This window comes from Balaenoptera ricei, chromosome 21, assembly GCF_028023285.1.
Source record: "Balaenoptera ricei isolate mBalRic1 chromosome 21, mBalRic1.hap2, whole genome shotgun sequence".
In the NCBI taxonomy this organism is placed as follows: Eukaryota; Metazoa; Chordata; class Mammalia; order Artiodactyla; family Balaenopteridae; genus Balaenoptera; species Balaenoptera ricei.
The window spans coordinates 26,531,004-26,555,628 of record NC_082659.1 but is presented as its reverse complement, the minus strand read 5'-3'; the positions used below and the strand labels follow the sequence as shown (position 1 = coordinate 26,555,628).

General features: G+C 42.4%; 1 protein-coding gene and 1 pseudogene across 18 annotated transcripts in view; one reads left to right on the top strand and one right to left on the bottom strand.

Annotated features, from left to right (window-relative positions):
• Positions 1–24,625, top strand: part of FUT10 (fucosyltransferase 10) — a 285,646-nt gene that overhangs the window by 29,146 nt on the left and 231,875 nt on the right. The window lies entirely within an intron of this gene.
• LOC132356661 (nuclear receptor coactivator 6-like) lies at positions 697–3,226 on the bottom strand (annotated as a pseudogene).

Below are 24,625 nucleotides of genomic sequence, written 5' to 3'. Positions count from 1 at the left end.
AACCATTTTCCTGTTGTTGGACATTTAGGTTGTTTTAAAAAAACTTGCTTATGACCAAAAAATGCTACAATAAACAATCCATGTACATGTGTGAGATTTCATGAGGATTCATACCTAGCAGTGGAATTATTTGGTATGAATTTACATTTATGAATTTCCAGACCAATATTCAGAGCGGTTGTATCACAGTCACTATCTTTTAAACATTTAAAACTTTTTTTTTTTTCACATTGTACAAACCCTTAGATTCTCTTTATTCACTGGTCCATTTCTACAACAAATACATCCGAAACACTATATAATAAAATTATTTACAACATTTCCAAATGAGAAGATTCCTTTTGCCCCACTACTGCTATTCACACACAGTACTTCCACAGCACCATACATTATTAGAAGATCTAAAAATGCTCACCCTGTACTCTAGGCTGCTTAGGAAATGTGAAAACTAATAACATAATCGCATTTAGCTCCTCTCAGTACATGGCAACAGTATAGAAACCTTGAACTTCATCTTGCAACACCAAAAGGTGTTGCTTTCCCCATTGCACTTTATGAAACAGGTTGCAGGGACCAGGAAAAGGACCACATTATTAAAATAACTGTACAGAAATGGATTTTTAAAAGTCACAGCTCAAAATTGCTTTTTGTAAACGTCACACACATTTACAAATATCAAGTCGTCGTCCAGCTTGTTTACTTGGATTTTCTTCGCTTGGATTGCACTGCACTGGTTATGTCTTTTTTTTTTTTTTTTTTTTTTAAGTATTTGTTTTTTATTTATTTATTTTTGGCTGTGTTGGGTTTTCGTTTCTGTGGTAGGGCTTTCTCTAGTTGTGGCAAGCGGGGGCCACTCTTCATCGCGGTGCGCGGGCCTCTCACTATCGTGGCCTCTCTTGTTGTGGAGCACAGGCTCCAGGCGCGCAGGCTCAGTAGTTGTGGCTCACGGGCCCAGTTGCTCTGCGGCACGTGGGATCTTCCCAGACCAGGGCTCGAACCCGTGTCCCCTGCATTGGCAGGCAGATTCTCAACCACTGCGCCACCAGGGAAGCCCACTGGTTATGTCTTTAGTCAGGCTGGAGGCTGAAGCAGGCCGAGAGGATGGCTTACGATGTCCATTTTCCACACTTTCAGAAGCCACAGCTGGCTCTTCAGTTCGGGAGTTTCTTTGGCTTGGAGTTCTGGACTTTTCAGTTATCTCTTTGGGCTCACTGCTTTGTCTAGAGACTATGGCAGCATTTGCCTCGAGTTCTGGTCTGGGAACAGACCCCTGCAGTGCTGTGGCTGGAGTTTCCTTTGGGACTAAACTCTGTGAAGGGGCTGGTGGCCGCTTTGAAAATTCTGGCAGTTTAGGGCCTGAGTTGTCCAAGTTAATTCCTTGTTCTCTAGGCAGTGGTGCTCATCAGCCTCCTCCAGACCAGCTGGGCGAGTACCTGGGGTGTTTAGATCCTGCTGACTATTTTTCTTCTTCCGAGGGGGGTTTCTTCTTCTTCGGTTTATTTGCATTGGTATTATTTTGCTAATTGTTTACCCCAAAATGGCCTGCAGAGATATCACTCTGCAGTAAGTTGACCAACAATGGGCTTGTTAGCGTGACATCCTTACTGACTGGGAAGCCTCATTCTGACCACAGGACATCTGATTTCCATTGGGTGCTCCACCGAAAGGTGCATTGAAAGGCATCCCATGGCCTGAGAAGTGGTTTCCCGAGACGCTGTTTCCCAGCATGGCCTGCACGGCGGCGGAGCGGGGGACCATGTTGCTTTGTTGCATGCTGACGTCAGGCATCATCTGAGACAAGCTGACATCATTATTTGCTGTAGTAGCAGGATCGCCATGCTGCTGGGCCATATGTGGGCTGGGCCCTGGTGGCCTCAAGGCCTGCCCCTGAATCCCCATAGCCTGAGATGGACTGTAGTTCATGGGCCCTTGCTGGGACAGCATCTGTCCTGACATCTGTCCCGTAGACTGCACCATGTTTCCTTGCATGTTTGGAGTTGGTCTTCTCGTTATCTGTGCTGGTCCCTACATGACATTAGATTGGTTCTGAGTTTAAACTGTTGCTTATTCCCCTGCATCTGATTGGCCATAATCTGCTCTATCATTGGGTTCTGTTGAAGCAAAACTTGCCCCTGAGGCCCCATCATCTGGTTATGTGGCGCCATCATTTGTGGGCCCTGCTGGGGAAGCATCTGCTTGGGTGGGGTCATCCTCTGGGGCGAGGGCCCAAGATTTTTGCTCTGAGGATCCACCGTCATCTGACCCTGCTGCATAATAAGCTGGGCCCTTGAAAGGATCATAGGGTTCTGAGGGTTCAGGGTTTTTGTTGCTGGACCTTCTGGCCCTGGGAGGGCAAGATCTGCTGGTGCATGCTCATCAGCTGAGATGGTGGGCCCTGCTGGGGCTGGCCTTGCATGTTGCCCAGGTTCACCTGAGGAGCCCCAGAACTACCAGTCTGTTGGCTGTTCATGTTGCCATGAATTGCCATGGGGCTGGGCTGCATCATATTTGGTAGCCCGTGGGACACCTACATCTGGTTTTGAGGAGGACCAGCTCCTTGACCACCTGCATGCTGGACATTTTGATTTGCTTGCAGCCGAGGGGCTCCTGAATTCCCAGGGGTGGTTGCTCTGGTCGAAGGCACCTGACCGTGCATAAAGTTCGGATTGGCCTGTCCTGTTGAGAAGCCAGGTGGGAGGCGTTTAGGCATTCCTGGACCACCTGCCATGGGAAATCCCGCCTCCATCTTAACTGAATTTCCAGCTCCCATGGGTCCATTCATTCTCACATCTTGGCTTTGGTTCTGAGCCAAAGCCAGGTTGATAGCACCTTCCCCTTCAGTCTGAACGGAGAGAATTCCCAGATCCCGAAGCTGCTGGTTGTTGCCCTGAGCCAGGGTCCGTAGCCGCTCCGCTGCTTCCCGGGAGATGTTGAATGTCACGTGCACCCTGTTCCAGGCCTCTACCTTCTGTATCTTTAGCTTGCTGGATTCCATGTGTAACAAATCGGGCACTTTGTCCAGTATTGTGTCCAGTTTCCATTTGAAGTCTTTATCATCTGTATTTCCTTTGAAGGCCACAAAGATCGTGGAATCCTCCAAAATACTATCACTTCTTGAGTCATTGTCTTCTAGCCCAGAGTCAAAATCCATCTCTGAGTCCTCCACTGTTGATGAACACAAGGGAGTATAGATGTCTTCTGAGTTTGGAAGGTCATCCAAAACCATGGTGAATATTATTCCAGAAGCATGTGCCAAGTGGACAATAAAAAACCAAAATGTCTTTCTTAATTTTTATCATTTATCCAGGTCATCTTCTAAGTCCAAACAAGCTGGCATTTTTAGGGCCTGTATTTTAAGGTAGCAGCCAAATAAAAATTCTGAGCGCGGCCCCAGCCCTCCCGGGCGGGCCTCGTAGCACCGGCCCGGGCCGAGCGTCCCCGCGGCCCTCCATGTATCCGTCCGTCCCTCCTCGCGTGTGCCCATCTGTCCGGCCGTCGGCGCCCAGCTGCCAGCAGCCCGACCAGGCTGGGCCTCAAGGACCCAGCGGGGAGGGGGATGGGCCGGACCAGGCCGGGGCTAAACATTTAAAACTTTTTAACGTGTTATACATGCACATAGAGCTCCTGTGTTTTCAAGTAACACACTTAGATTGTGACTTCTTGGTTTTTCACTTTTAGGCATTACATATTGATTCTTACTATGGAAGATGAGTATTTAACTCTCCTCCCTCACCCCTGCTCCCCCCACTCATTTCTCAGCCCCGTATTCTTCCCCAGAAGTTATATCATCATTTTAGGTAGATTAGCATCCAGTTTTTACATCATCGTGTAGTCACAGTGAGCCACGATTTAAGATACTAAGATTTCTTTTCCTGCACAAATCGTTTTCCCTGTAGTGGCACCAGATATTCTTTTCTTTTTTTTTAAAATTTATTTATTGTATTTATTTATTTTTGGCCGCGTTGGGTCTTCCTTGCTGCGCGCGGGCTTTCTCTAGTTGCGGCGAGTGGGGGCGACTCTTCGTTGCGGTGCACAGGCTTCTCATTGCAGTGGCTTCTCTTGTTGCAGAGCATGGGCTCTAGGTGCACGGGCTTCAGTAGTTGTGGCTTGTGGGCTCAGTAGTCGTGGCTCACAGGCTCTAGAGCGCAGGCTCAGTAGTTGTGGCGCATGGGCTTAGTTGCTCCGTGACATGTGGGATCTTTCCGGACCAGGGCTCGAACCCATGCCCCCTGCATTGGCAGGCAGATTCTTAACCACTGCGCCACCAGGGAAGCCCCCAGATATTCTTAAAGAAATGTCTCCCAGAGATTCCTGACATGTCCAGTTAGAGCCGTCATCCTTTCTGCCTGGTGCCCAGGTGCTGTCCTAGCTGCCCATCAGTCTGGGGATTCCTTGTACTTCACTCGTGTGTTGGATTTTCTGTTTCTCTTATGCCTTATCTTCCTCTTTCTTGGTTTGTGTCTTTTTTTTTTTTTTTGGCTATGCGGGATCTTAGTTCCCCGACCAGGGATAGAACCCGTGCCCCCTGCAGTGGAAGTGCAGAGTCTTAACCACTGGACCACCAGGGAAGTCCCGGTTTGTGTCTTTATTTCAGTGTGTCCTGAGAAAGGTTCACGGAAGGTAAGTTTTTAGAAACTTTGTATGTGCAAACATGTGCTTATTTTACCTTTACTTTCACTGATGGTTTGGCTCAGCATAGAATTCTAAGTTGGAAATTCTTTTCTTTCTGAATTTTTAAGACATTTTCCCACTGTATTCTAGCTTCCAGTGTTATTGCTGAGGAATTCAGAGCTATTTTGATTTCCTGTCCTTTGTGTGTGGTGTGCTTTTTTGTTCCCTTCTCCCTTCTGCAGAAAAATATAGAACCTTCGCTTTTTCACCAGTTTGGAAATTCAGTGATGATTGCTTTCGTGTTTGTCTGTTTCCTTCTATTGAGATGCGCACTCAAATATCTGGTTGCCGGGAAGCCTACAAAGCAGTATTTACTTGGTGACTTTTTTAGGACTCACAGACCTGCAGAGCATGCACTTAATTTTATCTGCACACTTAAGGCCCGATTCTTCTCTCAGGGATGGACTTGCCTCCAACCAAAATCCCAGGAGACTGATGTGTCAACCAGGATGCTTCTGGTTTGCTTTTCATATCTCAGATTTTGTCACTGTCCAGCTCCCAAAACTGTCAGTGACTCCACTGAGAACTGAATATATGCCATTTTTATTGCCCTGCCACTTAAGGCTCTGTGTAATGACTCAGGCCTGCCGTCTAAGCTTAACTCCTGTGATTATATCAGCTAAACTTATGTTCAAAAATCAAACTGGAAGAGTCAGCATTTTAGGCATATGCCACAGATGTTCCTGACTTAGCACCATTGTTCATTCAATTTCTATGTCCTGGAGTGTTTTTTTAATTTGTCCTGTCAAAATAATCTACTGAACACTACCGTTTGTTTGGCAATGTGGAGGAATAATACAGTTTTTGATGTCAAATAGTATAATCTTGGGACACAGATATTACCTAACTGTCATGCAGTGCTAAAGGGTGTATATACCATAAGAGAAATGTCGACAAGTCTTGTGGGATTTCAGAGAAGGGAGAGAGCACATATGATTGGAGGGATCAAGAAAAGCTTCATAAGATCTCCTTCATAAAATAGGGGAAATTTGAAGTAGGCCTTGAAGTATAATGGAATTGGATTATGTTGGGATTGGAGGACATTTCGGTATGAAGAACAGCATGAGTGGGGGCATGGAGGTAGAAAATTATGGGTAATATCTGAGGTTGCAGTAAGGAGATTGGTTGGCTACAGCATAATTTTATGTAAGAGAGAGATTAAGATCGAAGGATATATTGGAACCAGAGCATGGAGAATCTTGAACTTTGGCTTAAGATTTTGCATCAAATTAGAGGATGGTGTTAGGGAGCAAGTGAAAGTTGAATGCCCTTTTAAAAACCAACTCAAATTTAACACCTATGAATGCTTTCTGATTCCCCTCCATTGGATGTAGCCTCTCTTCTCTAAATGTCCATAGGCATTTTATATCTCTTTCATGTCATTTAATTGAGCATCTATTAATACAGTATGCCGGGCACAATGCCAATGATGAGGAATAAAGACGATAAATAAGGTAACTATGGCATTTGGTTTTGTCCTATATCATCTTCTCTTCCATATTAGAGTGTAAAGTTCTTGATGACAGGGCAATATCACTTCATCTCTGTACTTCCCCTCTCCCCTATACGAGCATAGTGCCTTGTACATGCTAGGCACTCAGGAAGTAGTCACAGATACTTAGAGCCCTAAAGGACCTGGGAGTCTGACCTCCTCTTTGTGGAGGTGAGGAGTCTGAGGCTCAGGAAGGTTAAGGATGTGCCACGATTACACAGGGGTTAGCAGCAGAGTTGGACGGAGAACCAAGGTGCACTGACGCCTGATCCTGTGCTCCTTCTCCCAAACTGTATTTGAATGTACACTCCTGACTATAATAAAACCTGGATATTTGGATTTTGGAATTGCTCACAGTGTATGGTTTGTAACAAACCCAATTAGAAATTCAGTTCTTTAATAAGATCTATTGAGCGAAATAGAGTGAATACAATACACTTTTCTGTCTGAGGGTTCCATATTCTAATTAAGTAGGTCACTTACAACTGCAAATGGGACTCTGGTACAGCAAGATTGCAAAAGAAAAGGCAGGAAAATGATTCAGGTGTCAAAGGCTGACCTAATTAACAGAAATGGAAACTCAAAGGATTATGTGACCTTGAGGCTTTTGTGAACCAGAATTTTTTTTTTTTAGATTTTATTGAAGTATAGTGGATTTACAACATTGTGTTAATTTCTTCTGTACAGCAAAGTGACTCAGTTATATATATATTCTTTTCATATTCTTTTCGGTTATGGTTTGTTAGAGGCTATTGAATATAGTTCCCTGTGCTATAGAGTAGTACCTTGTTGTTTATCTAGAACCAGGAATATTTTTGACTTTGCTTCCTTTATAGCTTCCTTTCTTTTTTTTCTTTCTAGAGATGATTCATTTTCTTAATATAAACACATATCTGGAAGTAATAGTTAAAGACCTTCACGGTGAAATACAGTGAATTCTGTGTCTGGTTTGAGTCATTTGAGAAATGTGAGGCTTCAGCTATATCAGCAATTCTCTGAAACAAAAATTAAGCAGTCACAAGTGAATAATTTTTTTAAAAACAAAAGTCCTTAGAGTTAGAGAATTTAGTCTTAGAAACCATCACTGTAGTGATTTCAAAACACAACTCTGCATTTTAAAACAGTTCTCTTGAAACCTGTCTGTCATGAGAGAGGGATTGGAGTGCCTTTGATGAGAATGAGGGTAGTTAGGGTCGGGAACTGCTTTTGTTTTGGGTGAGTTTCTAAATAGAACTTTTAGTAAATACAGGTACATGGACAGAAAGAGAAAAGTAGGCTACTGAAAAGTTTAACTTCCTCAGGAAAGTGGATATTAGCACACCTTGTTGAAGTCTGGAGGTTACAAACAGGAAGAATGTGGGACTGGTCTTCCTCAAAGGAAGACTACAATCCGTCTCTCCGGGGCTGGATCCTGAGTGATTGGTGGGGCCCTCGGACCTTCATTCCAGGTGCAGGCTTCTTGCTCCCCCCATCCACGGATTTCAAAATATTTATATCTATTCTTTTTCATATTCTTTTCCATTATGGTGTATTACAGGATATTGAATATAGTTCCCTGTGCTAGACAGTGGGACCTTGTTTATGTATTTTGTATATAGTAGTGTGTATCTGCTAATCTCAAACTGCTCATTTATCCCTCCCCCAACCCCTTCCCCTGTGGTAATCATAAGTTTGTTTCTGTGTCTGTGAGTCTGTTTCTGTTTTGTAAATAAGTTCATTTGTATCATATTTCAGATTCCACATATAAGTGATATCACATGATATTTGTCTTTTTCTGACCTTACTTCACTTATCAATAGTTTGATGATCTCTAGATCCATCCATGTTGCTGCAAATGGCATTTAATGGCTGAGTAGTATTCCATTGTATATATGTATCACCTCTTCCTCTTCCATTCCTCTGTAGATGGACATTCAGGTTCCTTCCATGTCTTGGCTATTGTAAATAGTGCCGCTGCGAACACTGGGGTGCATGTATCTTTTCGAATTAGAGTTTTCTCTGGATATACGCCCAGGAGTGGGATTGCAGGGTCATATGGTAACTCTATTTTTAGTTTTTTAAGGAACCTCCATACTATTTTCCACAGTGGCTGCACCAATTTACATTCCCACCCACAGTGTAGGAGGGTTCCCTTTTCCCCACACCCTCTCCAGCATTTATTATTTGTAGACTTTTTAATGATGGCCATTCTGACCAGTGTGAGGTGGTACCTCATTGTAGTTTTGATTTGCATTTCTCTAATAATTAGCGAAGTTGAGCATCTTTTCATGTGCCTGTTGGCCATCTTTATGTCTTCTTTGTAGAAATGTCTATTTAGGTCTTTTGCCCATTTTTTGATTGGGTTGTTTGGTTTTTTGTTACTGAGTTGTATGAGCTGTTTGTATGTTTTGGAAATTAAACCCTTGTCAGTCACATCATTTGCAAATATTTTCTCCCATTCTGAGGGTTGTCTTTTTGTCTTGTTTATGGTTTCCTTTGCTGTGCAAAAGCTTATAAGTTTGGGTAGGTCCCATTTGTTTATTTTCGCTTTTATTTCTATTGCCTTGGGAGACTGACCTAAGAAAACATTGCTACGATTTATGTCAGAGAATGTTTTGCCTATGTTCTCTTCTAGGAGTTTTATGGTGTCATGTCTTATATTTAAGTCTTTAAGCCACTTTGAGTTTATTTTTGCAAACACACATTCTTTATTTATGTTTCTTACTGTCCCTTTAAGACCTCACTCAGGGGGTTAATTTTCACCGTCCTCTAACTGGAAGCTTTGGCAGAGCCCCAGCTTTTGTTCTCACTCTCAGGGAATGGACAATTTTATGGTCACTTTCAGTTGCAAACACAGTTTCAAACTTAGTAAATGGAGCGTTCAGCCCCACGCCATGCCTAGGGTTACATATTTTTGCATCCCCAGCTTGGCCTCTCTCACGCCGCTGCAGGCCTGCGGTCCTTCTTCTGCAGTGCAGTGTTTCCTCTCTCTACACTCTGCTTGCCTCCTTCTTCCTCCCTCATCTGCTGCTTTCTGGAGACTGGCAGAGTTGCTATGAGGAAAGGGAGGAGAGTTAAGGAGACTGGACATTTCTTACTTGGCCGTGTGGCTTTATGCCCTGTGAACTCAGCAGCTGGTTCGATCTGATGGCCTTGAGTGGGTCTGGTGGATGATTAAAGTATACTTTTTCTATTCTGGGGCATTTTCATGGCATTTGGAGTTTCCCTGCTGGAACCCTGGCTTTTCCAGTGTCCTTTCCCAGAGAGCCGCCTCTCTGCTCCAGGTAGTCACGTGGGACCGCTTCCCAGCTCCTGGTACCCGCAACACATCCAGCTTCTTTCTGCTGAGCTCTCTATGTCCGCCTAGGGCTCTTTGTTTTAGGAGGACCCAAGACTCCCCACTCTCTCTCACCCCTTTCTGTATTCTTGACCTTGCTGAGGAATTCAAGAGTCGTAGAACAAGCTCTCCTTCATTCCTTCTGTGAATTCTGCAAGTGGGGGCTTCTGTCTCACAATTACTTTGAGTCTTGATATCTGTCCTGTCAGTTGCATCCCAACATTCAGTGATACAACGTCTCTGCACAGTCACAGTTTGCCAGGTCCCTTGCCATGTGTTGGAGAAGCACAGAAAACAAACAAGTACAGTTTGGTAAGATTGTAGCACAGTTGATATGGTAACAACCTTGATAGACTTCCTTATACGGCTGTCCCTGCTCATCTTGACTGTACTGAGTGTCCCTGACACTTCATGAGTGACACATCTGTGAACTGTTCTCGGGGTAATTTCTGCCAATCTCACCCACTGTGAGTTGATTCTTACTAGTAGTTTTTTTCTGGAGGTTGACTTTCGTGGGCCCTGTGCATTGAATGCAGATAGTAGGTAATTGCTTTTGCCAGCTTAAGACTTACTTGGGAGATGGCAAGAAAATGGACTTACTTGAACTGTGTGGACAGCAACAAAGTTGAACGTGAAAAAGAAGGTCATAACTAAGTGATAGATCATATATGATATACAATAAATGTATAGAGATGTAAATGTGTATTTATCTATCTACATATATACATCTTTGCTTTTTCAAACCCCTTACTTTAAATAAGAGGTACAAACTGCTATGTTTAAAATAAATAAGCTACAAGGCTATATCGTACGGCACAGAGAACATAGCCAATATTTTATAATAACTACAAATGGAATATAATCTATAAATTTGTGAATCACTGTGTTGTATACCTGAAACTAATATAATATTGTAAACCAACTATATCTCAATTTAAAAAATGCAAAAAAATAGACTTTATTTTTGTTTAAGCAAATAATTATCGCATAATACTTTACAGAAGGTAAAGCCATTCTCAGAGCTCTGCTCAGACTCCGGCAGTGACCGCCCATCTCATTAAAATTCCAGGTCCTCACCGTGGCCTCCGACTCTGCAGGCTCTGCCCCTCTCCCGGTCTGTCTCTTACCCTCAGTCTGTCTCCCTGGCTCACTCCTCTCTCCTCCGGGCCGCTTGCTGTCCCTCAAGCAGGGAAAGCCCGTTCTAGCCTCAGAAGCTTTCATTTGCCTTCCTCCACCCGGGATGCGCTGCCCCGGGTTATTCCTCCCCACCGACTGGGTCTCTGCAGGAGTGATGTTTTCTCAGAGAGACCTGTTTCCTCACCTTCTTTCCAAAATAGGGCTCCCCTCCCACATGGCTCTCTGATGGCGTGGACCCTTGCCCGGCTTTATTTCTTTTCATAGCACTTATTAACCCCCCGAAGTTCTCTTACTATTTTGGGATCGGTTACCTGTTGTGTCCCATGTTGGAATCTAAGTCAGGAGAACGAGGACTTCGTTGGGTTCACTGCTGTTGCCCCACTGCTTGGAACAGTGCCCGACACGTAGCCAGGCTTCAGGCAACATTGTCGAATGGATGACTCAGGAGGTGAAGCCGGCCTGATCCTCACATGGAGTCGGGGAGGAAATGAGAACATTGGTATTATCATCTTCACTGGGTCTTAAGATGTTATATAATTTACCCAGGTTGTGCCTGGCATTCTTCTTGAATGAGTGCATTAGACCCTATGATTAAAACTCTGGTTTACTTAAATTACATTTTATCAAATTTATTTGTGTACCTAGTTGAATTAAACACTCTGGTGCAAGGCTTATTTCAAAGAAACAGTAGAATCTGCCCTCCTTTTCCAGTCCCTAGAAGCAACCACTTTCTGCTCTTTCAGCTCTCTGTTTTCTTAATAACATGCTTATATTGTTACTTCCTAATTTTGCAATTTTGGAATTTGTAATTTGAGGCATTATCCATTGACTTCCCTTAAGGGAACGTGGGGATTTCAGTTAGATTGTTATTCAGCGTTTACGTTATTATAACTCACATAATTGCAATTCACAGCTCAGCTATGTAGTATGATTACCCTTCATGTCAGTATTTTTAGACGTTTTCTCTTGGGCTGGTCACATCTCCCAGAGAGGATTCTTTCAGTTCTCTACCTGGAGGGTATCACAGGGGTGGCCATCTTCTGGGAGCTTCTTACTGCTCAGTCTGTAAACTATCACTTAATTCTTTTTTCAGTGTCACGCCCCTGACCTCAACAAGACCCTGTACCCCCTGCCCGAAGACCCTTTCTTTTGAACTCCTGAGAGTAGAAACCTCCAGAACTCTCTCAGGGTGGGGAAGGGACAGTTGCTCAGTTGCACAGAATAAAGGGATCTGGGCTTTTAACTGTCCCTTAAGCTGACTTTTAAACAGTCCTCTGTGCTTAGTCCCATCTTCACCTCTACTTTTGGATTGTTGACTTAAAGAAAAACACACAACATAAGAGTTGTGAGTTTAAGTTGTATTCAGGGTCTTACTGGAGACTATAACCCAGGACACAGCCTCTCAGCTAGCTCTGAGGAAACTGCTCCAAAGAGGTCAGGGGGGAGCCAGTTATACGTGCTTTTTGGCTGGGGATACGCGTGGTCCAGCACACGTCTTGGTGAAAGATTACTGCTAGTCACAAGGAACGGATATCTCAAGCTCATGATTTTAGTGCTTGTCAATGTACGGGAAGACGGAGGAATCTGGTGCATTGAAATTCTTCCTGAGACACGCATCTAACTATCCAAGGACCTGCTTGTCCAAAGCACAGAGCGACCTGTTATCACCTTAATTTCCTCTCCGAATGTTCTGTCGGTCAGCAACTGCAGTGGGTTATGACTTAATCCTTCTAGAACTGGGTGGTGAGCAACTCTCTTTGTTTTTCTTTGTTTACAAGCTGCACCTAATGCTGTCAAATTCTTGAGCATTCTGTGGGCTTATGGGTAAATTAGGTGGCTCATTGGCCTTCCCCTGCGGGCTTTAGATTCATCTTTCTGGAGTCTAAGTCAGTGACTCTCTTCACTCTGCTTTCCATCATGATTGCTATTTAATTATCTCTCTTTGCCTCTTTCAGATTATGCCCTAAAAAAATACCTCTTGACTATTACTTTTATCTTTTTTAATTATTAAAAACTTTTTATTGTTGTCTCTAACTCTGAACCAAGGTTTATTCATGATTTGTCTGACAAAAAGAGAGCTGAGAAAGTATGAATGGACCCTCTATGACTTGGAAAAGGAGGAGGGGAGTTCACTCTGGTTGCCCACCGATCCAAACCCTCCGCACTGATGCCACATGCCTGGCGCTGGGCTGCCGAAAGTCAGCATGGCCACGTGGGGACAGTTGTGTTGTAACCTTTATCATCTCAGTCGGAGATGATAGATTATCAGTCTTACTGTAAAATGCTCAGTTCTGGTGTCAAGGTCCATGGTTGGAAAGTGGGAAAACCAAAACCTTGGCTAAAACTTTGGCCCTTTTGATAGGAGTTGTGATAGTTTTGTTGATCATTCATGCAATAGAAGGTGTGGGTCATTCTTTCACATTCACTTCCACCTCTGGAAAGTTTCTGCAAGTGATGCGAGAATGGTGGAGAGCTGAACCAAAATTCTCTGCCACTTAAATTTCTAAAACTTGAGAGTTTTTGATCCTACTTGTTTTGCTGTGGGTGAGTGGTTCCCAGACCAAGCTCATTCCAAGATCATAGATGAACAAACAAACAAACCCCCAAGTCTCTGGGCCGCACTCCAAACTTACTCAGAATCTCTAGTGTTGAAGACTCATAATCTGTCAGATATATGTCAGTTTGCCCACGTGGGACATTGGCTTGAGAAGCATTTCACAGGGCTTTTGGAAGGTGTGGGAAGTGTTGGCCAGAGACTTGAAACCAAATCAAATCAAAACAAAACAAAACAAAAATTTTCAAGAAAGAAAACAACTGTAATGCACTGGTTTGGTGCAGCTGTAAACAATATTTATACTTGTAATAATGAAAGTACTGGGTATACCCTGAATCAAAAATGGATGAGGAGGGAAGACAGGTATGTGGGGGGAAGGGAGAATTAAATCTACACCTTCCATAGCAACAAGACAATAGGTATTATCTAAAACCAAAAAATCAAGAAATACCACATTAACCCTGTTATTTAGATATTTTTGAAGTGCAAATACAGAAGAAACACCTGAAAAAATTGGGATGGTGACCTCTGGCATGTAGAAATAGGGAGTGGAGTGGGGCAGCACCCTGCTGTCTTGTGTTATCGTCTTGATAAAACTATTTTACATTTAAAGCTATATGCAGGTATTAATTTGATATAAATAAAAAGTGAATTAACAGAGACATTTTGAAAAAAAAAAAAAAACAGAGACATTTTGTCCTAGGAGATAGTTAAGCACAAAGACAGTAAGAACAGTTATTAATAAATTATCCAATTCCTAGGTTTTTTTGCTTATCGATACATTTTAGGAAGAGTGTTCATTATGCAAAGACATTAATATTTTACAGCTAAGGTACTCATTTCCTTCCATGAAAAAATTGCCTATTAATATTATCTGATTTTCAATCTTTCCAGCTAAAAAAATAAATCAGTTGAGTTTTGCTAGATTTAGTTTGATATAAGGACATAGGCTGTAGTGAGTCTCATAATGTTTAGTTTTAAGGGTTTTCTGGTCAGGACTGGGAGTTCTCTTCCCCTTGTTTTTTTTTTTTTAATAAATTTATTTATTTATTTATTTTTGGCTGTGTTGGGTCTTCGTTGCTGCGCGCGGGCTTTCTCCAGTTGCGGCGAGTGGGGGCTACTCTTCGCTGCGGTGCACAGGCCTCTCACTGCGGTGGCCTCTCTTGTTGCAGAGCACAGGCTCTAGGTGTGCGGGCTTCAGTAGTTGTGATGTGCCGGCTCAGTAGTTGTGGCTCGTGGGCTCTAGAGCACAGGCTCAGTAGTTGTGGCGCACGGACCCAGTCTCTCTGTGGCATGTGGGATCTTCCTGGACCAGAGCCCGAACCCGTGTCCCCTGCACTGGCAGGCGGACTCTTAACCACTGCACCACCAGGGAAGTCCCTTCCCCTTGTTTCCGACTCAGCCTTTTTGACCCTCTCTGGTCTTCCAGAGCACGTGATAGTATAAAGATCAAAGGAAGAGCAGAAGTGACTGAAAATCGGAAAGCGCTTTTCAGGTTGGGCTTAAAGATCTGAAAGGAAGCACAGAAGTGACAAGGGCCAAGAGTCAGGCGCTTTCCTGCTGGAGCCAGCAGACAGATTTCATTACTGCAGTTTCAGCCATTTGAGCCAATGGATATGCTGGCGCCCATCCAGTTCTAGGCAGATTCTCAGACACCCAGAGATCCTCTGAGACCAGCTGGCAGCTCGTTCTTCAGAGCAGACAACATAGGCGCACATCTCTCATAGGTGCCCATCTCTCACAGGCGCTCCAAATAAAACCAACCAGCTTTAATGAATACGTTTGCTTGCTCTTAAAAATTAAAAAACAAAACAAACCTAAAACAACTTCAACTAAAGAGTAAGTACAGCAGAAAATTTCTTTTTTGCAGAGTTTACATTCACAGTTTGACCTACACCACCTCGGTAAGTTCTAGGGCACAGATTCGCGTCTCCTGACCTTGGGGTGGGGGTACTTGGAGACTCACGTGCCACTACTGTATATAAAATAGATAATCAACAAGGACCTACTGTACAGTGCAGGGAACTCTACTCAGTACTCTGTAATAACCTATATGGGAAAAGTATCTGAAAAAGAATGGACATATGTATATGTAAAACTGAATCACTTTGCTGTATACCTGAAACTAACACAACATTGTAAATCAAATATACTCCAATATAAAATAAAGATTAAAAAAAAAGAAAAGAGAAGAAGAAAAAAAAAGAACAGCCAGCATCTGTCCATCTCTCAACTGGCTTTGTGTTATATTGTGTATGCTGGAAATCTCCTGAAATATTAAACACTTTCTTTATTAGTGAAAAAATAACCTCTTTGAAGAAAGTAAACTACTAATGCTGATAATGGAAATGAGGACAAAGAGAAGTATTTTAAGAAACAGTGGTTATCAGGCAGAAGTTAGCTATTTAAATAGATTAAAGAGTAGAATATTGGACTAACTTAAGGTTTGGATCTGTATGAAATAGACCACATAACTCCATTTTTTGAGGAAATCACGTGCTACTGGTGTTCATGATTTGGGAGAGTTTGAGAATGTCTCAGGATGTATCCGTTCCTGATGTTGGGGATCTGTTCTTCATTCCTTAGTACAACTGACATGGAAGAAACATTTATTATATGTGTGGCCCTGTGTTAGGTGCTGGGGTTATAGTGGTTCTATTACCTGGTTCTATAAGCCTGTCTACAGCAGACTCTGCCCTCATGGAGCTTATGAAATAGGTAAATAGGATGCTACCAGGCAGGGATAAGCATTTTGGCTTGAGATGGAGTGATCAGGGAGGCCCCTCTGAGGATGTAACATTTGAGGCTGCGTCTTGAAAGGTGGGAGGAGACAGTCCTGTGAAGATGGAGGGAATTAATTTCAGGTATAGGGAACTGCAGATGCAAATGAGAGTGGAAACGAGTTTGATGTGATGCAGGGTCAGAAAGAAGGTCACTGTGCTGGGTACAGAGTGGGTGTGAAGGAGGATAGAATGAGATGAGATTCGAATGGGAGACAGGAGCCAGGTGATAAAGGGCTCCCAAAGACAGGGTGAGAGAGTTGGATGTGTTCTAAGGGCAATGGAGAAATAGCAGAAGGTTTTAAGCAGGGGTGCTATGCTCTGACTTCTGTTTTGTTCTGTTCTCATTTATGCTGTAAAAAGGTCCCTGTGGCTTCTCCTTGGAGAATGGATTGGAATGTGACAGTGGAAGCAAGACACAGTTCCTGTTAAATAAGTGGAAGTGATGTTGCTCTGGACTAGGGTGGGATGTAGTGGAGAGAGAAATGGGTAGATTTGAGATGTGATTTCAAGATAGAATTGATGTCCTGATGTCTTAGTGGTATCTATTTTCATTTATGCAGGTGTCCAAGGAGAAAAATTCACTGTGCATGTTCATTTAACTCCTTGGCCTCTCAGATACTTAGTTCCACCTTGTGTTACCAACTTACCACAACTGTGATGGATAAAAAATGCTATTCATTTCCTTCCTGACAGGTGAAAAAAATAAGTCAGTAAGTTATTGATCACTGAATATTTTGCTTTCATAGGTATATAAATATTTAGTCCTTAAGGTTATTGACATCTGCATATTTTACTTTCCTGAGTACAGACATCTAAATTTGACATCCAAATCATTGGTGACTATATATTTCAGCTGCATGTGAGGAGCAGTGATTAAAATCTGTGTGTGCAAGGGTAGTCATATAATTCACCACCAAAAACTTTAACGTCTAGAGATGTAAATACAAATTCATCAGGCTCATTCATTTACTGATGAAGCCATTAGCATTTAATTAGTAAGTTAGGAGGAAAACATGCAGTGTCATTTATATGGGTCATGCCCACCCACCTCCCCCCCACCCCCCACCCCAAGAGTCTTGAATCACCTGGAAAAATTAAGAGGAAAATACCGCATTTTGTTTTCCGCTTCATATCAAATCAGCATCTCTGGAGATGAGGTCTGGGAATCTGTGCTCTTTACCAAGCTCCCCAGGAAGTCACGTTGAGGCCAGTCTGGCTGGGGGTATTGGGACCAGCTTTTAGATGATCTCTTAGGTGGCTTCCACCACTAATATTTTATGACTTAATATAAAATTTCTAAGTTCCATCATGGGAATTTGTAGGTGAGTCTTTGCTTTCATATCCTGTTGTCACTTCTGTATGCCTATGATTTATTTGATGCTTAGTGTTTGGTGACAGAATATCCAATTATAACTTCATGCCTTCAGGAAAATAAAATCCCCCTTCAAGACATCTGCCTTGTGACAAAGTTTCCAAGAATGTTTTATGTTGAGACTGGAAAACTTTGTAATTGAAAATGTGGATTTTGATGATTCTTTCAAAGGAATTATGCAACTAGGGTATTCTTTTAGCCACCTGGGCACAATTTAGTCTCTCGGGAGCACTTAGTTATTGGACCAGTGCAGCATCTGATGATGCCTGAAAACATCAGAACCAGGGGCCTCTGCTTAGAATCAATTCTTATTATTGAGCTGATGCTGAGCAAAAGCATGGATCCAGGAGGGATGAGATACAAGTTTTTCTTGATTGTCTCCACCCAGTGGTGCACAGACCCACAATGCACATCCTTGGGGGAGGGCGGAGAGGATTCTGTGTGTTGCTGTAAAACTGTAAAATTACTGAGTGAGGCTGGCTGGGGAAGGGGGCCAGGGGCTCAAGGTCACTTGACTTAGCTGTCTGTTGCGGTGCACACGTTCATAGATTCCTGCAAAACAATCCCTTTAAATTCCCCATTGATCAATGACTGTAAAGCTCCTAATTTCAGAGACTCGAGTCTTTGCTACATGGTCGGCTAGCGTGGCCCTTTTTTTCTTTATTCTCCAGGCAACTAAACTCTAGTTTGTTTGTTTTTTTTTAAACTCTAGTTTTTATTTTCATATCTGACATCAAGCAGCTTGCAACCTTCCTAGTTAAGTTGTCTCGTAGTTTGAAGTGAAGGCGAATACTCACTCCAATTTCTCAAGTTGCCTACTTTCAGCCTCTAAATTCAGTTTTCCAAACACTCCCTGGTTGGGTTGCCAGTATCTGGAGAGGAGTTGAAAGCATAAAGAAGAAATGAGCATTTTTGCTTTTCATGGCAACCAAGTGACTGCTTGGTTTTTGCTTATCCTATAACTTTGATCCCCTTAGCCAATGCTTTGTCTTAATTGACATTTGGTACCAGGACACCATTGTGCTCATACAAGTAGTTGATTTTCTCAGTCCCAGTTTCGGCATATGAAATGGTGGTTGGTAATGGTGTTGGTGGTGTAGGGGTGGTGAGTTTCAGCACATGGGAAAGATTTGCTAGGCTTAAATATGAACTAGATTCTTTTTTTTTTTTTGGCCTCGTGGCATACGGGATTTCAGTTACCCAACTCGGGTTGGAACCCGCGCCCCCTGCAGTGGAAGTGCAGAGTCTTAACTGCTGGACCGCCAGGGTAGTCCCTAGATTATTTCTTTTCATTTTAGTTAAGATCAAGTGTTTCTCCTCCTTTTCCCCTGCACTCATACCTCATCTGCCTTATTTACTGACCAGGATTTTTGCCCTTGTCTCCTCTTCCTCCCCAATTGCTTCATGCACTTCTGTCATTAACTATAGAAAGTTTCTCTTTGTAACACCCCATCATGCTCCTTTTTTTTTAACATGATATTTATTTATTTATTTATTTATTTATTTTGGGACATCTTTATTGGAGTATAATTGCTTTACAATGTTGTGTTAGTTTCTGCTGTATAACAAAGTGAATCAGCTATACGTATACATATGTCCCCATATTCCCTCCCTCTTGCGTCTCCCTCCCACCCTCCCTATCCCACCCCTCTAGGTGGTCACATAGCACCGAGCTGATCTCCCTGTGCGATGCAGCTGCTCCCCACTAGCTATCTGTTTTACATTTGGTAGTGTATATATGTCAGTGCTACTGTCTCATTTCATCCCAGCTTACCTTTCCCCCTCCCCCTGTCCTCAGGTCCGTTCTCTACATCTGCGTCTTTATTCCTGTCCTGCCCCTAGGTTCATCAGAACCTTTTTTTTTTCAGATTGCATATATATGTGTCAGCATATGGTATTTGTTTTTCTCTTTTTGACTTACTTCACTCTGTATGACAGACTCTAAGTTCATCCACCTCGCTACAAATGACTTAGTTTCATTTCTTTTTATGGCTGAGTAATATTCCATTGTATATATGTGCCACATCTTCTGTATCCATTCATCTGTTGATGGACACTTAGGTTGCTTCCATGTCCTGGCTATTGTAAACAGTGCTGCAATGAACATTGTGGTACATGACTCTCTTTGAATTATGGTTTTCTCAGGGTATATGCCCAGTAGTGGAATTGCTGGGTCGTATGGTAACTCTATTTTTAGTTTTTTAAGGAACCACCATACTGTTCTCCATAGTGTCTGTATCAATTTACATTCCCACCAACAGTGCAAGAGAGTTCCCTTTTCTCTACACCCTCTCCAGCATTTGTTGTTTGTAGATTTTCTGATGATGCCCATTCTAACTGGTGTGAGGTGATACCTCATTGTAGTTTTGATTTGCATTTCTCTAATGATTAGTGATGTTGAGCATCCTTTCGTGTGTTTGTTGGCAATCTGTATGTCTTCTTTGGAGAAATGTCTATTTAGATCTTCTGCCCATTTTTGGATTGGGTTGTTTGTTTTTTTTGATACTGAGCTGCATGAGCTGCTTGTATGTTTTGGAGATTAATCCTTTGTCAGTTGCTTCGTTTGCAAATATTTTCTCTCATTCTGAGGGTTGTCTTTTCGTCTTGTTTATGGTTTCCTTTGCTGTCATGCTCCTTTTTATATCACATTATTCCTTGGGAGAAAGAAGCTGAAAGTTGTTTTACACTAGCCAGACTACTACTAAATACTCAGGCTGACAGGAAGAACTTCTCTTTTCATGACCAAAGGCAGGTCAATTTTATGTATTGATATTTCCATACTTTTCAGAGATAATGGTGGCTTTTTTTTTCTTTTTTGGCAGGGAGAGGGTAGGGTGAGCTATACCATAACCAAACTATATACCCCCAATTGCTTGAGGAACTCTGTGGTGGAATGCAAAGACCTGGTGTCTGAGAGTCAGTAAGAGCTGGTCTGGATTCATCTCTACTACTTGTTAGATCTGTGACGTTAGCACTGTTACTGAAACTCTTTAAGCTTCTTTTCTTGTTTGTAATATGAGGATAAATCCAGTTTCTTTAGGGTTTTTGTGAAGTTTTAAGATAATTCATGTATAATGCACATTGTGTTGCCTGGGGCATGGTAGATGCTCAATAAATAATGGCGTAGAATTATTAATATAACCTGAGAGTTACCATAATGTTTATGTTCATAGTATTCCTTTATTATCCTTTTGATGTCCATGGGGTCTGCGGTGATGCCCCCTTTTCATTTCTGATATTACTAATTTGTGTCCTCTCTCTCTTTTTTTTTTAGCCTGGCTAGAGTTTATTGGTGTTATTGATCTTTTCAAAGATCTAGCTTTTGATTTCATTGATTTTTCTCATTTGATTTTCTGGTTTCAAGTTCATTGATTTCTGCTCTAATTTTTATTATTTCTTTGTTTCTGCTTACTTTGGATCTAATTGGCTCTTCTTTTTTGTACTTTCCTAAGGTGGAGACAACGTTATTGATTTTAGATGTTTCTCCTTTTCTATTATATACATTTAATGCTGTAAATTTACCTCTAAGCACTGCCTTCTCTGTATCCCACAAATTTCGGTACGTTGTGTTTTCATTTTCATGTAGTTTAATTTTTTCTTAATTTTAAGGTTTCTTCTTTGACTCACATGTTACTTAGAAGTTTGATGTTTAATCTGCACATATTTGGGGGTTTTCCAGTTATTTTTCTTTTTTTTTTTTTTTTTAATTTTATTTATTTATTTATGGCTGTGTTGGGTCTTCGTTTCTGTGCGAGGGCTTTCTCTAGCTGCGGCAAGTGGGGGCCATTCTTCATCGCGGTGCGCGGGCCTCTCACTATCGCGGCCTCTCTTGTTGCAGAGCACAGGCTCCAGACGCGCAGGCTCAGTAGTTGTAGCTCACGGGCCTAGTTGCTCCGCGGCATGTGGGATCTTCCCAGACCAGGGCTCGAACCCGTGTGCCCTGCATTGGCAGGCAGATTCTCAACCACTGCACCACCAGGGAAGCCCCAGTTATTTTTCTGTGTTTGATTTCTAGTTTAATTCCATCATTGTCTGAGAGCAGATATTGTATAATTTCTATTCTTTTAAATTTGTTAAGGTATGTTTTATGGCCAGAATTTAGTCTTTCTTGATGAATGTTCCATGTGAGCTTGAGAAGAGTGTATATTTTATTGTTGTTGGATGAATTTGTGTATAGACCTCCATTATATCCAGTTGACTGTTGAATTCAACTATGTCTGTACCGACTTTCTGCCTGCTGGATCTGTCCATTTCCGATAGAGGGGTGCTGAAGTCTCCAACTATAATAGTGGATTTGTCTATTTCTCCTTGCATTTCTATCAGTTTTTGCCTCATATAGTTTGACATGATAAGTGTATACACATTTAAGATTGTTATCATGTTTATATTTAGGTGAGCTAATATAAAGAGCGCTGATAATAGGATTGTAATAGATTTAAAAACTAAACTAATAGAGATGATTTTTGGGTAAAGAAGATTTCTTTCCTTCTGAGTAGGTTACTGTCTCTCTTGCTGGTCCACATCCTCTATCTGTTTTGGGGGAAGATAGGACTGTTACAGAAGAAAAGCTTGAAATTCATATTCAGCGTTGAATTTCATAATAAGATATTTTCTGTAAGATTATAACGGCCTTCTAAAGTCAGACTGTTCTCTTGAGGGGATTTTCTAAATTTTTTTAGCTCCCGCTTTAGCATAACAGGAACTAAGACCAGAGTACTCAGCTCATAGATTTCTCCTGTTGAGATCATTCTTCCAGCTGTGGCGGCTTGGTAACACGCCTTGCTGCTCCTTGGTATAAGGAAGGGAGAAAGCTCATCCTCTCTGGTCGTAGGTGTTGGGGGGAAAAGAACCAAGAGAGAGAAGAGGAGGAAGGTGGAGGCAGGTTTAAATTTGTCCTTGTCAACCCCAAATCTTGCCTCGGGCTCAGATTGTGAAGAGGAGCCTTTAGAAATATCTTCATAAGGTGAAGAAACCACAAAGACAGGCAGGTTTTTGTGGGGGTCCAGTGATGGTTCATTGGTCAGAGCAGCCCGGCCGGGCAGGGGGCTTCTGTGTTCTTATGTTGTATGTCTCCTAATGGGGAAGTGCCCATCAGCAAAGGCTGGGGGTGGATGCCTGGCTAAGGCCCGGTAGAGTGTGTAGCAGAGACTCAGGTGCAGTGAGACTGGACGCCTCAGTTTGCCCGGGACAGTCCTGTTTTCAACTGCAGCGCCAGCGTCCTCTCCAGTCAGTGCCTTCTGTTTAAAAGTGTCCTAATTGTACCATAAATGATGTGCTTATCCTCAGAGAGGTGTGTCCCCAGAGAGCAGTGAGGGGGGCTGCGTCATCAGCAGGGCATCCCCAGCCCTGGCAGGGCTCCTCCGGAGACCAGATCACGAGCTACACCAGGTGCCGACGTCAGCTGTCAAAGCAGCAGGATGTCCACTTCAAGCTCAGAGAAATCAGAGGACACCACACAGGTTCCAGGACATCTTTTCCCCTGGCAGACATGGCCATGGAGAGGAGGTAGAGAGGGAGGTAGAATCTGAGAAAGCTGATAGACCTTTTTACCTGGAGAGAATGGATAGTACCTAGGAGGATTGTTTTGAGGTTCTCCATTAGATTGGACTGAATCCATTGCTTTTCCCTTACGCCCAGTGGATGGGGATTTAGGAGCAAAAATGGATTAGTTATACAGGAGATACACTCCATTTCCTCTTCCGTGTCTGAATTGCAGTGTGTGAGCAAATTTTCAGCCTGATCACTGAACAATTAACTGCCTTTCCTACAGCTTCTTTGCTTCCTTGCTGTGCCTTCTTTCCCAAGGTCTCTAAAGCTCTTTAGACAAGATCACTGTAAGCCTCGTAGGCAGTGGTCGAACTTATCTAAAAGTAATTTAGCACCAAAATGGAATAGACACAGTCCCTATTTTTCACTACTTCACATTCAGTGCTCATTCAGTACTGTCCACGGACGTCGGCAGTGCCTCCTGTGTGATCGGAGTTCACCTTATATCTGCAGTCCCTTTAAGCAGTGACCTTCAACATGCACCCCAGTGTTCATAGCAGCACTAGTCACAGTAGCCACGACATGGAGACAACCTGAATGTCCATCGACAGAGGAATGGATAAAGAAGATGTCATATATATGCACAATGGAATACTACTCAGCCATAAGAAAGAATGAAATAATGCCATTTGCGGCAACATGGATGCAACTAGAGACGATCATACTAAGTGGAGTAAGTCAGAAAGAGAAAGACAAATACCATATGATATCACTTATATGTGGAATCTAAAATATGACACAAATGAACTTATCTGCGAAACAGAAACAGACTCACAGACGTAGAGAACAGACTTGTGGTTGCCAAGGAGGGGGCAAGAGAGGGATGGATTGGGAGTTTGGGGTTAGCAGATGCAAATTGTTATATAGAAAATGATATAGAATGGATAAACAACAAGGTCCTACTGAATAGCACAAGGAACTATATTCAATATCCTGTGATAAACCATAATGGAAACGAATGTGAAAAAGAATATATATATATGTATATATATATCTGAATCACTTTGCTGTGCAGCAGAAATTAACACAACCTTGTAAATCAACTATACTTCAATAAAATAAATTTTAAAAAAAGATGCGATCTCCAGGGACACATTGTATCTAAAGCTGGGAAATGCTTATAGATAGTGTTTTAAAAAAAACTTTTAAATTCAGACATAGCATTCCTAAATTTCATGAAATCTTAAACCACATGCTTAAGATTATTGATTAGTTTAATGAGTCAGTGAATTTCATTAGTAATGACCTCCTTTCTTACCTGCTCTTTCCTTACCTGTTCTCCTGCTTATAGGAAGCTTGAATGTGAAGGATTAATTCAAAACTTACAGAGTTGAACTTAATTTCATAAACTCCAATAGGTGGATTTTATGGGCTCTTTAAAATGTTGCATATTGTGAGAGGGGGGCCAGTCTGAACTCAGGCCCCAGCTCCAGGTGCAGCCCACGGTCCCACCTTCTTCCCCTTCCTCTGTTGCCCACTTCAACCAACCTAAGCTCCCCTGAGGAGAGGGAGCCCACGTCATCATTTTCCACTAGGGAAACAAAGGTCATGTTAGCAAATACATGTAGGCAAATCATTCCCTTAAACAAAAACACAATCCCCTACTCACATTTTATCACCTTTTATCGTTCTCCCTGTACTACCTAACTTCTCCAAGAAGCGTATCCTAATCATCTCCGTCTTCTCACTCCACCTCTTACTTGCTTCTCAGTTCTCTGCTCCAGCCCCACCTTTCCAGTGAAACAGCTCTTGC